General features: G+C 45.5%; 1 protein-coding gene across 1 annotated transcript in view; it reads right to left on the bottom strand.

Annotated features, from left to right (window-relative positions):
* Window positions 1-700: 700 nt before the first annotated feature.
* LOC143231742 (cell adhesion molecule 3-like) overlaps window positions 701-12,808 on the bottom strand; it is a 202,847-nt gene continuing 190,739 nt past the window's right edge. The window contains exon 8 of the mRNA XM_076466365.1: window positions 701-1,765. The gene's annotated coding sequence lies outside the window, so the exon portion shown is untranslated. The remainder of the gene's footprint in view (window positions 1,766-12,808) is intronic.

Here is a 12,808-nt window from a genome sequence, read left to right as displayed (position 1 = left end):
CGATATCTTAATTAATTAAAGACAACACTTAAATGTAACGTACGATATCTTAATTAATTAAAGACAACACTTAAGTGTAACGTATGATATCTTAATTAATTAAAGACGACACTTAAGTGTAACGTATGATATCTTAATTAATTAAAGACAACGGTTAAGTGTAACGTACGATATCTTAATTAATTAAAGACAACACTTAAGTGTAATGTACGATATCTTAATTAATTAAAGAAAACAGTTAAGCGTAACGTACGATATCTTAATTAATTAAAGACAACACTTAAATGTAACGTACGATATCTTAATTAATTAAAGACAACACTTAAGTGTAACGTATGATATCTTAATTAATTAAAGACAACACTTAAGTGTAACGTATGATATCTTAATTAATTAAAGACAACGGTTAAGTGTAACGTACGATATCTTAATTAATTAAAGACAACACTTAAGTGTAATGTACGATATCTTAATTAATTAAAGAAAACAGTTAAGCGTAACGTACGATATCTTAATTAATTAAAGACAACACTTAAATGTAACGTATGATATCTTAATTAATTAAAGACAACACTTAAGAGTAACGTATGATATCTTAATTAATTAAAGAAAACAGTTAAGCGTAACGTACGATATCTTAATTAATTAAAGACAACACTTAAATGTAACGTATGATATCTTAATTAATTAAAGACAACACTTAAGAGTAACGTATGATATCTTAATTAATTAAAGACGACACTTAAGTGTAACGTACAATATCTTAATCAATTAAAGACAACACTTAAATGTAACGTACGATATCTTAATTAATTAAAGACAACACTTAAGTGTAACGTACGATATCTTAATTAATTACGTAATTCACAATTTGAGCAAACTTTATGTTTGAAATTTGTCGCGGATTCTTTTAATTACGGGATCACATATACACACAGTTCATTAAGTGCGTATGAAGCATTTACTGATAAAAACCTTTCTTTTGTTAGATAAATCAATTACAAAAATAAGAAAAGTAAACGTAAATACATTTTAACCCCTAGCAACATCGACTTGTTTTATGTCCCACTCTATTTCTTGTGTTTTTGTCGACTTATTGTCTATTTCGTAAAGAACATTATTATTATACGTCATCTTAAAGAATATTACCAAACAAGTGAAACTTTCCTTTCAAATTTAGACTCTTTCGAAAAAAAGACTTTTGTAGATTTGAGTCTCAATTATGACCATCTATTTGAACGTTATGTAAATAAACAAATGCTAACAATATAGTTAGTGATAACCAATAATGGTTTGTACCGCATCAATGAAAACAAGGTTACACATTTTGAATATGTGACTTCATAGTGAAATCGTGACTTTAAATCTTCCATTTCACTTTCGTGACTTAGAACTATAATTCGAACTTCGCAGTTCCATTTAACTAACATTTTAACAAACAAATGTGGACGAAAGGACATGAAACAAGTGTTAAAAGATACACGTAAGATTAAGCGTCTTTTCTTATCATGAATTATTCGTTAAATAAGTTTCATGTTACTACATTGAAACGTTTGGAGAGTGTTTCTGATTACTCATCACTCACTTTCCCGACACCAGATGTCCTCGCAGCATCAGCTAATTTATCTAGTCATCCGATTTCTTTCTACTCTTGTTTCTTCAGTTCATATGGTCACAAACAAATAACTATATATCAAAGATAATACCAATAGAAGATGAAGTGTCCACCGAACATGTGTCGCCACAATAGCAGCAGTGTTTCGTACTGTCAGAAAAAGGTGAAAACGTATTAATCTCAATATCAAATATGAATATTAGTGAAACTGCAGTTTTAAACTACGAATTTCGAAACATTGAAAGAAGCGAATATTCTATCATATTATAATTAAACAAATAAACGATAATTCTTACAATATTATGTATAAACCTTCAAATTATATTCTTTGACATTTATGCTTCTATAATTTATATAAATGCTTTTATTAAAACAAATTAAACAAAAATAGTGTGAAATATATTATTTTCCCTTTTTTCAAGTAATATTTTTTTAAATATCAGATAGCTGGATATCTTATTACTGTCAAGCTCAATGTTAATAGAACACAACAGTTTCAAAATATCAGATTTTCCATCCAATAGGAAATTGCTCCGTTGATAAGTTTAGTCGTCAAGTGGTAACTATAGTGATTAAAAAAACAACATATCAGATGCCAAGATGAAGAACAACCAGCTCTCAACCAACTAAATTAATTTATTTACTGTAGATGTTTTAATGTGGTACTAAACAAATAAATTTAACAAACTTCCATTTGCCTTTATTGGAATTCAAAACGTGAAGGTTAGTGCGCAAAATACGTCTATAGGTGGCTACAGTGGTACAGATGCGTTACAACCTTCCGTACGTGGAACCTATATTATGTAAACCTGTGTTTCATCATTTTTTGCTTTGGGCCTTTTTCCGTAATGAGTATAATTAATTATTTTACTCAAATTTAATAGTATTTTTTTTACAGTTAGAAACACTATCTTAATCAGAAGGCCTGTGAAAACCAGATTACAATTAGATACACTTTCTTAATCAGAAGGCTTGTGAAAACCAGATTACAATTAGATACACTTATCTTAATCAGAAGGCCTGTGAAAACGAGATTACAATTAGATACACTATCTTAATCAGAAGACCTGTGAAAACCAGATTACAATTAGATACACTATCTTAATCAGAAGGCTTGTGAAAACCAGATTACAGTTAGATACACTTATCTTAATCAGAAGGCCTGTGAAAACCAGATTACAATTAGATACACTTTCTTAATCAGAAGGCCTGTGAAAACCAGATCACAATTAGATACACTATCTTAATCAGAAGGCCTGTGAAAACCAGATTACAATTAGATACACTATCTTAATCAGAAGACCTGTGAAAACCAGATTAAAATTAGATACACTTATCTTAATCAAAAGACCTGTGAAAACCAGATTACAGTTAGATACACTTATCTTAATCAGAAGGCCTGTGAAAACCAGATTACAATTAGATACACTTTCTTAATCAGAAGGCCTGTGAAAACCAGATCACAATTAGATACACTATCTTAATCAGAAGGCCTGTGAAAACCAGATTACAATTAGATACACTATCTTAATCAGAAGACCTGTGAAAACCAGATTAAAATTAGATACACTTATCTTAATCAAAAGACCTGTGAAAACCAGATTACAATTAGATACACTATCTTAATCAGAAGGAGTGTTTGCTTTGGAATATCGCGTGAAGCTAAATGACGGCTAACTAAGTAATGCCCTTCTTAATTCTGGACTAAAAGAGTAAAAATATTTCAGCTAGTTGACAGAATCCATGGACAACTCTGAGACCATCACTGTTTGATCTAATAAAGGGACTTGACCAACGCTATAGTGATGAATCTACGGCCCCAGTAGTGTGGAGCGTAATGTTGAATCCTCGGTTTCGTAGCTCGGGCACACTAACCGATGGGCCACTCTTAGCCCAAAGTTTGAGCTACGTCTTAAGTACCATCAGAATATTTTATAAATCACAGCAAGTAATAATTACCTAATGAACTTTACATCTATATTAAAACAAGCAGGAAAGTTACAGTTTGAATTAGTTTAATATTTAAATTATTCAATATTTCTCGCTGTAGCTTTAAATCACACCTTAATAGAATTAATATCCCAATCTTTATGTGTTTCTCACACATCGTTAAAGAATAAGATATGGTGATTAGTAATAAAATACCTTACTAAGGGTAGATAACAAACAGGCGAAGGCCAATTTTAGTGTACTGAAAGCTCTGAATGGAAGCACATTAAAATTATGAGAAACGATATGGAAAAGATAGGTTTCAAGTACCTGATATGTTTCTGACCTGAATGTCAATTCATTAAATATATTTAACTTTACAATAGAATAAGAAATCCATCCAGGAAGTCATTACTATTGGTTGGTAAAACTGCGTAGTTTCAACGTATCCCTGCGGCTTATTCATGAACGATTTGTTTTGTTTGAATTCTAGTTAAATACACAGGATGTCACAGAAGTTATTGGACAAATGCACATCTTCGTGTCAAGAAGCTCACACGACACAAATCGAATTTTTTTCTTATCTCTTCACGTCTCTTTACTACGGCGAAAGATAGAACACCTAAAATCGTTACAGAGATACTCTTGTACACAGATAATTAACGGAACACGTCATGAATTAGAATCGAAACCGAATTCCGTGTGAAGGACCCTAATTTTACGAAGACGAATAGGGCATTTCAAGAGCCGTCAAACCCAAAAGTGCCCAGAATAATACTTCACCGATAATTTTGTTGTGCTCTGAATTCGAATCTAAACACCATTTTTCTCATAAAGTGTTTTCGCGAAGGTATCGGCTCCTAAACTCGAAAACGTTCACCATTAAACTTCTCTTCTTGCATGTAAGCATGGACGATTCTTCAGTGCAAGCAGGCGTGTTTTGTTAGCAAAATGAAGAAGCGAAGTTGAAATTCGTCAAATTACTTTTTACTATTTCTTTTTTAGTAGATGTTATGATTCAGTTTTATAAAAACTTACTCTGCGAACAGAATACTTTTAACGTTCCGTACCACGACGAGTATCTTTCAAAGGAGAAGATTATTCTACCAATACTTAATCGAAAAATTTCCCGACTTTACGACCAGATTTCTGCGTTAAAACACTACATGGGGAAACAAATGTTTTCCTATTCGGATTCAGGGCATAAAATTGACCTGTGAAATATTATTCAGAGATTTTTTAAAGTAAAAATTACCGAAGTTTTAATATGACTCATTCCCAATGACAACTGGTTTGAAGCAATATTTGTAGGCCTAAAGTCACTTGTTTATTTTAGAGCAAACTCCACGCTGGGTCATCTACTGTATATAACGCAGGACTCGAGCCCCGGGTTGTAGCGTTGTAAGTTTGTAGACTTACCGCTATCCCACTTGGGAAGAAGGTCATTCATCGCTGAATAATTTTTTTTTCATCCGTTTAGTTTTTATTTTTCGAGCAAAATCTATGAAACCCTTCACTTCTACAGTGGGTGTGTACCACATTAATAAGGCTTCATTTTTTTAAGGGCTAATCTGTTGTTATTTTCAGATTCAAAGAAAGTGTCGTTAAGACACGACCTCAGTAAAAGACATTCACTGTTCTGGGAACAGAACTCCAAATATCGTAGAAAGCCAGTTTAATATTCCATTTATTCGCTTTAGGGCCGAACTTGGAGAAGAGAATTATAAAGGTTGCTATTTTCAATTTTCTAATGTTCAGTTGGACGTACTACGAATGTGCACGTGAACAGAACGTGTGAAACCTTTGGCTGTTGAACGGCTGAATGAACAAGTAGTAATTAGACGTACGCAGAGAAAGGCTTGAACGTGTAATATGAACACGCAAGGTAAATGTAGACGAAAGGTAAATTTATTTTACAGGGAAGTAAGTTTCATAAAATTACCATTATTTGGGCAATTCCTCTATAAAACTGAAGTTAATGTTTTTGATAATACTAATTCTGTGGCCATGTTTTTCTAACATCACTTGAGTAAATGAATCAAGTTATCAACGTTAATATAAAAATGACATATTTTTTGTAAATTATCTGAAATGTGCTTTATTTAATATATTGTCCCTTATGAACACAATGTAAACATTATAAGTAAGAATACGTGACTGGAGTTGAGAAAGGTTAAATAAATTTGTTCGTTTCTTTGTTTTTGAATTTCGTGCCAAGCCACAAGAGGGCTATTTGCGTTAGTCATTCCTAATTTAACAGTGTAACACTAGACGGAAGGCAGATAGTCATTACCACAATCTGCCGACACTTGGGCTACTCTTTAACCAACAAATAGTGGGATTTATTATAACATTATAACGCTTTGCAGTGCTAAAAGAGCGAGCATATGTGGTGTGACAGGGATTCGAATTCGTGACTCAAAATTAAGAGTCTAGCGCCCTAATCACCTGACCATGCCGGGGTTCCTTAAATAAATATTACGTGTACGCGACTATTACGTTGTGATGATACGCTGAACCATAATCTACAAATTTTAGGCTTGTGGAGTATAGCTTTTCTATAAAAGTAAACACAGCTTTTAAATGAATATATTACCCTAAGTAACGAAACTCCTCATATCTAAATATCAATACTGACAATTATTCTAAGATATATCCTTATAGGATGGGCTTTGTAATATTTTTTTAATCTAATCAGCAACAGTTCGTCATTACGAGGTATAAGTAAATATGTCGGGCTTAATTTAACGACACCAGTAGAAGTTTCTACATAACACACCTATAACAAATGGCCTAAGATGGATAATACTCTACACAACACTCTCTGGGCCTTTAGCTACCAAGAATTCAGTGTTGTCACAGCTGTTGTTCTTATTAATTCCCAGCCACAGCACTACTAACCATAACAGATACCGCACCACTACTGACCATAATACATACCACAACACTACAAACCATAAACGGATGCCACCACTTGACTGCGGATAATGCCTGCCACCAGCACTGCTAACACGCCAACCGGATGCTACCAGTGCTGGCCGTAATACCTGCCACCGGCAACACTGCTAACCATGAACGGATGCCACACCACTGCTGACCATAATGCCTGCCACAGCACTGCCAACCATAACGGATGCTGCGCAATGCTGACCATAATGCCTGCCACCACACTACTAACCATGGAACGGATGCTGCGCCACTGCTGAGTGCGTAGTATATGCCTGCCGATACACTGCCGATACGTAACGGATGCTGCACCGCTGCTGACCATAATGCCTATCCGCACGCACTGCTATGACCATAACGGATGCTGCGCCACTGCTGACCATGTAATGCCTATCATGACGCTGCTGCTAACCGTATACCTGCCACCGCGGCGCTAGCCAATAATAACGGATACCGCTGCCACTGCGGGCCATGATGCCTGCCTGCGCTGACCTGCCAGCCAACAGATGCTGCGTCACTGCGACCCATGATGCCTGCCACAGCACTGCTAACCATGACGGATGCTGCGTCACTGCGGATCATGTGCCTGCCGCAAGGCCGCTGCCAGCCATGACGGATGCTGCGCCACTGCTGACCATAATGCCTGCCACCAGCACTGCTAACCATGACGGATGCCACATCACTGCGGACCGCCATGATGCCTGCCACCGACGCTGCTACAACCATAAACAGATGCTACCGCCACTGCGATGCATGACCGCAATACATCACCAACTGCACTGACCATGACGGATGCTACGCCACTGCGGACCGATGACTGCTATCCATATCGCAAGCACTGTGACTGCATAATGCCACCAGAGCCGCTGCTGACCATGACGGATGCTGCACACTGCTGACCATAATGCCTAATCCGCAAACACTGCTGAACGCCAACGGATGCTGCGCCACTGCTTTGCGGTCGTATTATCCGCAACGCCGCCGCGGATATAATGCCTGCCAGAACACTGCTAACCATAACCGGATGCTACGACACTGCTGACCATGTGCCTACACCCTGACACTGCTAACCATAACGGATGCTACGCCGCTACGGACCGTAATGCCTATCATGAAGAACTGCCAGCCATGACGGATGCTGCGCCGCTGACCATAATGCCTACCACAGCGCTGCTAACCATGACGGATGCCGCTGCTGCTGCTGATGAATAATGCCTACCACCAGACACTGCCAACCATAACGGATGCTACGCCACTGCTGACCATGTAATGCCTGCCACGCGCACACTGCTGAAAGTGACGGATTGCTGCACCACTGCGTGCCATGGTAACGCCGCTGGCACTGCTGATCATGACGGATGCTACGCGCTGCGGGCCGATATGCCTGCCACAACGCTGCGATCATGACGGATGCCGCGCCACTGCTGACCATATTGCCTGCCTGACGCTGCTAACCATAAGGGTTGCTGCGCTGCTGCTGACCATGATGCCTGCCGCAGCGCTGCCAGTCATGAAGCGGATGCTGCGCCACTGCTGATGCGTAGTGCCTATCACTGACTGCTGCCATATTGCCTACCACTGACCTGTATGCCGCCATGCCGGATGCTACGCCGCTGCTGAATGCATAATGCCTGTCACATGACGCTGCGGAATGCATGTGCCTGCCCCGACGCTATGCAGCCATAACGGATGCCACGTCGCACTGCTGACCGTAATGCCTGCCCTGACGCTACTAACCGTAACAAGATGCTACGCACCGCTGCGGATGTATATGCCAGACCCAGACACGCTGCTGATGCATGAACGGATGCTGCACCGCTGCTGACGATGTGCCTATCCGCGAGCACTGCGGACTGCCAATGCCTGCAAGGCGCTGCTAACCGTAACGGATGCTACGAGCGCTGCACGACCATAATGCCTATCCGCAGCGCTGCTGACCATGAACGGATGCTGCACCGCTACTGGGCGGATGCCTGTAACCAGCACTGCTGACCATGATGCCTGCCAAAGACGCTGCTAACCGTAACGGATGCTACCGAACACTGCTGACCATAATACCTGCCACAGACGCTGCTAACCGTAACGGATGCTACGCCGCTACGGACCATGATGACTATCAAGAACGCTGCCAGCCATGACGGATGCTACGCCGCTGCGGTCATGTGCCTGCCACAGCGCTGCTAGCCATGACCGGATGCACCGCACCACTGCGATACATAATGCCTGCGCACACTGCCAGCCATAAACGGATGCTGCACCACTGCTGATAATGCCTGCCACAGCACTGCTAACCGCCAACGGATTGCTGCGCCACTGCTGACCATAGTGCCTGCCTGGCGCTGCTAGTCATGACGGATGCTGCGCCGCTGCTGATACATGTGCCTGCCTGACGCTGCCAGTCATGACGGATGCCACGCCGCTGCCGGATATGCCATGTGCCTGCCACTGCGCTGCTATGAACATGTAACGGTTGCTGCCACTGCCGCTCATATGATGCCTGCCACCAGCACTGCCAACCATAACGGATGCTGCGCCACTGCTACGTAATGCATGATGCCTGCCGCAAGCAGTACCGACCATAACCGGATGCCACGCTGCTGATCATGTGCCTATCACCGAGCACTACCGACCGCCAACGGATGCTACGCCGCTGGTGGACGATAATGCCTATCACTGACACTGCCGATCATGACGGTGCTGCGCCGCTGCTGGACGATATGCCAATCACGCAGCGCTGCTGATATGTGCCTGCCAAGGCGCTGCTAACCATGACGGATGTACGCCACTGCGGTCAAGATAATGCCTGCCACTGACACTGCCAAGCCATGACGGATGCTGCGCCACTGCTGATGCATGTGCCTGCAATCACAGACGCTGCCAGACCATGACGGATGCTTCGCCGCTGCTGGTGCGTATAATGACCTGCCACACGCACTGCTAACCATGACGGATGCTGCGCCGCTGATTGCTGATATGATGCCTGTCTGCATGCACTGCCAACCATGACCGGATGCTGCGCCGCTGCTGGATACATGAAGACCTGCCACGACACTGCTAACCATGACGGATGCGCACCACTGCTGATGCATAATGCCTGCCATGAGCACTGCAATAACCATGACGGATGCCGCGCCGCTGCTGACTGCATAATGCCTGCCACGACGCTGCCAACCATGCCGGTTGCTACGCCGCTGCTGACCATAATTGCCTGCAACCAGCTGCTGCTAGTCATGACGGATGCTGCGCCACTGCCCGTGAATGTGCCTGCCGAGCACTGCCAGTCATGACGGATGCTGCACCACTGCTGACTGGATGTGCCTGCCTCACGCCAACACTGCTGACCATAATGCCTGCCACAACGCTGCTAACCATAACGGATGCCACGCCACTGCTGACCGTGTGTGCCTGCCACCAACACTGCCAGTCATGACGGATGCTGCACCGCTGCTGACGGGGATGTGCCTATCCTGGCGCACTGCTGACTAATGAAATGCCTGCCTGCAACACTGCCAGTCATGACGGATGCTCGCACCACTGCGGACCATGTGCCTGCACAACACTGCCGATCATAACGGATGCTGCGCCACTGCGGACGATGTGCCTAATCGCAACACTGCTGATACATGCCAGTACCACCGCAGCGCTGCCAGTCATAACCGGATGCTGCGCCGCTGCTGGTCATAATGCCTGCCGCTGCACTGCCGAGTCATCAAACGGATGCTACGCCGCTGCTGACGTAATTAGTATATCCACCACGCTGCTGACCATGATACCTGCCACTGCACTGCCAACCGCCAACGGATGCCGCACCACTGCGACCATGATACCTGCCACAGCACTGCCAGTCGCCAACGGATGCTGCGCCACTGCGGACGGTAATGCCTATCACGACGCTGCTGATGCGGAGGACCATGTGCCTGCCACTGAGCACTGCCAGTCATGAACGGATGCTACGCCACTGCGGGCGGATTGTGCCTATCCGCAACTGCTGACCGTAATGCCTGCCACCAGGCAGCTGAAAACCATAACCGGATGCTGCGCCGCTGCTGGGCGGATGTGCCTGTCGCAGCGCTGCGACCATGTGCCTGCCACGACGCTGCTAACCAACGGATGCTGCGCCGCTGCGGGCGATGTGCCTATCACAGCCGCTACCAGATCGTAACGGATGCTGCGCCACTGCGGGCGATAATGCCTATCCGCAGCCTACCGATGCGTGAACGGATGCTGCCGCCACTGCACGGGCGATGTATGCATATCACGCAGCACTGCTGACCATGACGCCTGCCACAGACGCTGCTAACCATAACGGATGCTACCGCCACTGCTAACCGCCAAAGCGGATGCTGCGCCGCTGCTGATATAATGCCTGCCGACGAGCTTTGCCAGTCATGACGGATGCCGCACCGCTGCTGACTGTAATGCCTGCCTGCCACAACCACTGACTAGTTGCAGTTCACGCCGCTGCTGAATACGTGCCTGCCTGCAACGCTAATGCTGTGCCTGCCACTGACACTGCGAATGCATGACGGATGCTGCGCCACTGCTGACGTAATGTGCCTGCCATGACACTGCTGGCCATAACCGGATGCCACACCGCTGCTGATGTAATTGCCACTGCCTGACATGCTACTAACATGACGGGTTGCAACACCGCTGTCGTAATGCATACCTGACGCACGCCAACCATAACGGATGCCGCACCACTGCTGACCGTAATGTTACAATCAGCAGCACTGCCAGCCATGACGGTTGCAACACCGCTCCTGACGGACGTGCCATAATCCGCGGCGCTGTCAACCATGCCGGATGCTGCCACCACTGACCATATATTGCCTGCCATGACACTACCCCAACCATAACGGATGCTACGCCACTGCGGTCATAATGCCTGCCACGACGCCGCCAACCATAACGGGTTGCTGCGCCACTGCGATGATCATGATGCCTGCCACAGCGCTTATGAGTCATGACAGTTCTGCGCCGCTGCGGATGCATGATGCCTGTCCGCGACGCTGCCGACCGCAACCGGATGCTGCGCCGCTGCGCGATAATGTAATTATGCGCAACCCCGCTGCTAATACATGACGGTTGCTGCGCCGCTGCTGACCATGATGCCTGCCACGACGCTGCTGACCGTAGGGATGCTGCTACTGCGCGATATGATGCCTGCCACAACACTGCTAACCATGAAACGGATGCCACGCCGCTGCTGACCATCGTGCCTGTCCTGACACTACTAATGCGCACGGATGCCGCACCTGACTACTGATCATGATGCCTGCCAAGCCTGCCCAACCATAACCGGATTGCGAACACCACTGCACGCGATGCATGATGCCTGCCGCGACGCTGCTAGCCATGAACGGATGCCGCGCCACTGCTGGTGCGTGATGCCTGTCATGACGCTGCCAGTGCAGTAACGGGTTTTGACAACGCCGCTGCTGGACGGTAATACCTATCGCGGCACTACTAAACCAGCGACGGATGCTGCGCCGTTGCTGGTCATGTGCCTGCCGCAGCGCTGCTAATCGTAACGGATGCTGCGCCGCTGCGGTCATGATGCCTGCCGCGGTACGCTGCTGACCATAAACGGGTTGCTGCACCGCCGCTGACCATGCATGTGCGCCTGTGCAGACGCTGCCAACCATGACGGATGCTACGCCACTGCTGACCATAATACGCCTACCATGCACTGCTGCTATGACAACGACGGATGCTGCACCACTGCTGATGCAGTGCCTATCGCAGCCGCTGCTGACCGCCGAGCGGATGCTACGCCACTGCGGACCATGTGCCTGCCACAGACGCTGCCAGTAGCATGACGGATGCTGCCGCCGCTGCTACGATGGCAGATAATGCCTGCTGACACTGCCCGTGCATGACTGATAACTGCGCCGCTGCTGGATCAGTGCCGCTATCGCTGACACTGCTGGTAAATGATGCCTGCCGCAACTGCCTTGACCGTAAAGGTGCTGCGCCGCTGCTTTGCTGATGCCTGCGCACCACGACGCTGCCATGACGGATGCCGCACGCCGCTGCTGGGTGCCATACCTGCAATCACGCAACGCGCTGCCAGCCATGACGGATGCCGCCGACTGCGTGATACATGTGCCTGCCACCGACGCTGCTAAACCATGTGGTTGCTGACGCCGCTGCTGATGTATGTGCCTGCCACTGACGCGCTGCTAACCATGACGGATGCCGCGCCGCTGCCCGATTGCCAGTATATATCCGCACCACCTTTATGCTCCGGTGTAACGGTTAGCTGCACGCACTGCGGGCGATCAGTGCACCAATCCGCGACGCTGCTGACCATGA

This window comes from Tachypleus tridentatus, chromosome 11 (assembly GCF_004210375.1).
Source record: "Tachypleus tridentatus isolate NWPU-2018 chromosome 11, ASM421037v1, whole genome shotgun sequence".
Taxonomy (NCBI): Eukaryota; Metazoa; Arthropoda; class Merostomata; order Xiphosura; family Limulidae; genus Tachypleus; species Tachypleus tridentatus.
Note: the sequence above shows the minus strand (reverse complement) of the source record. Positions and strands in the feature narration are given on the sequence as shown.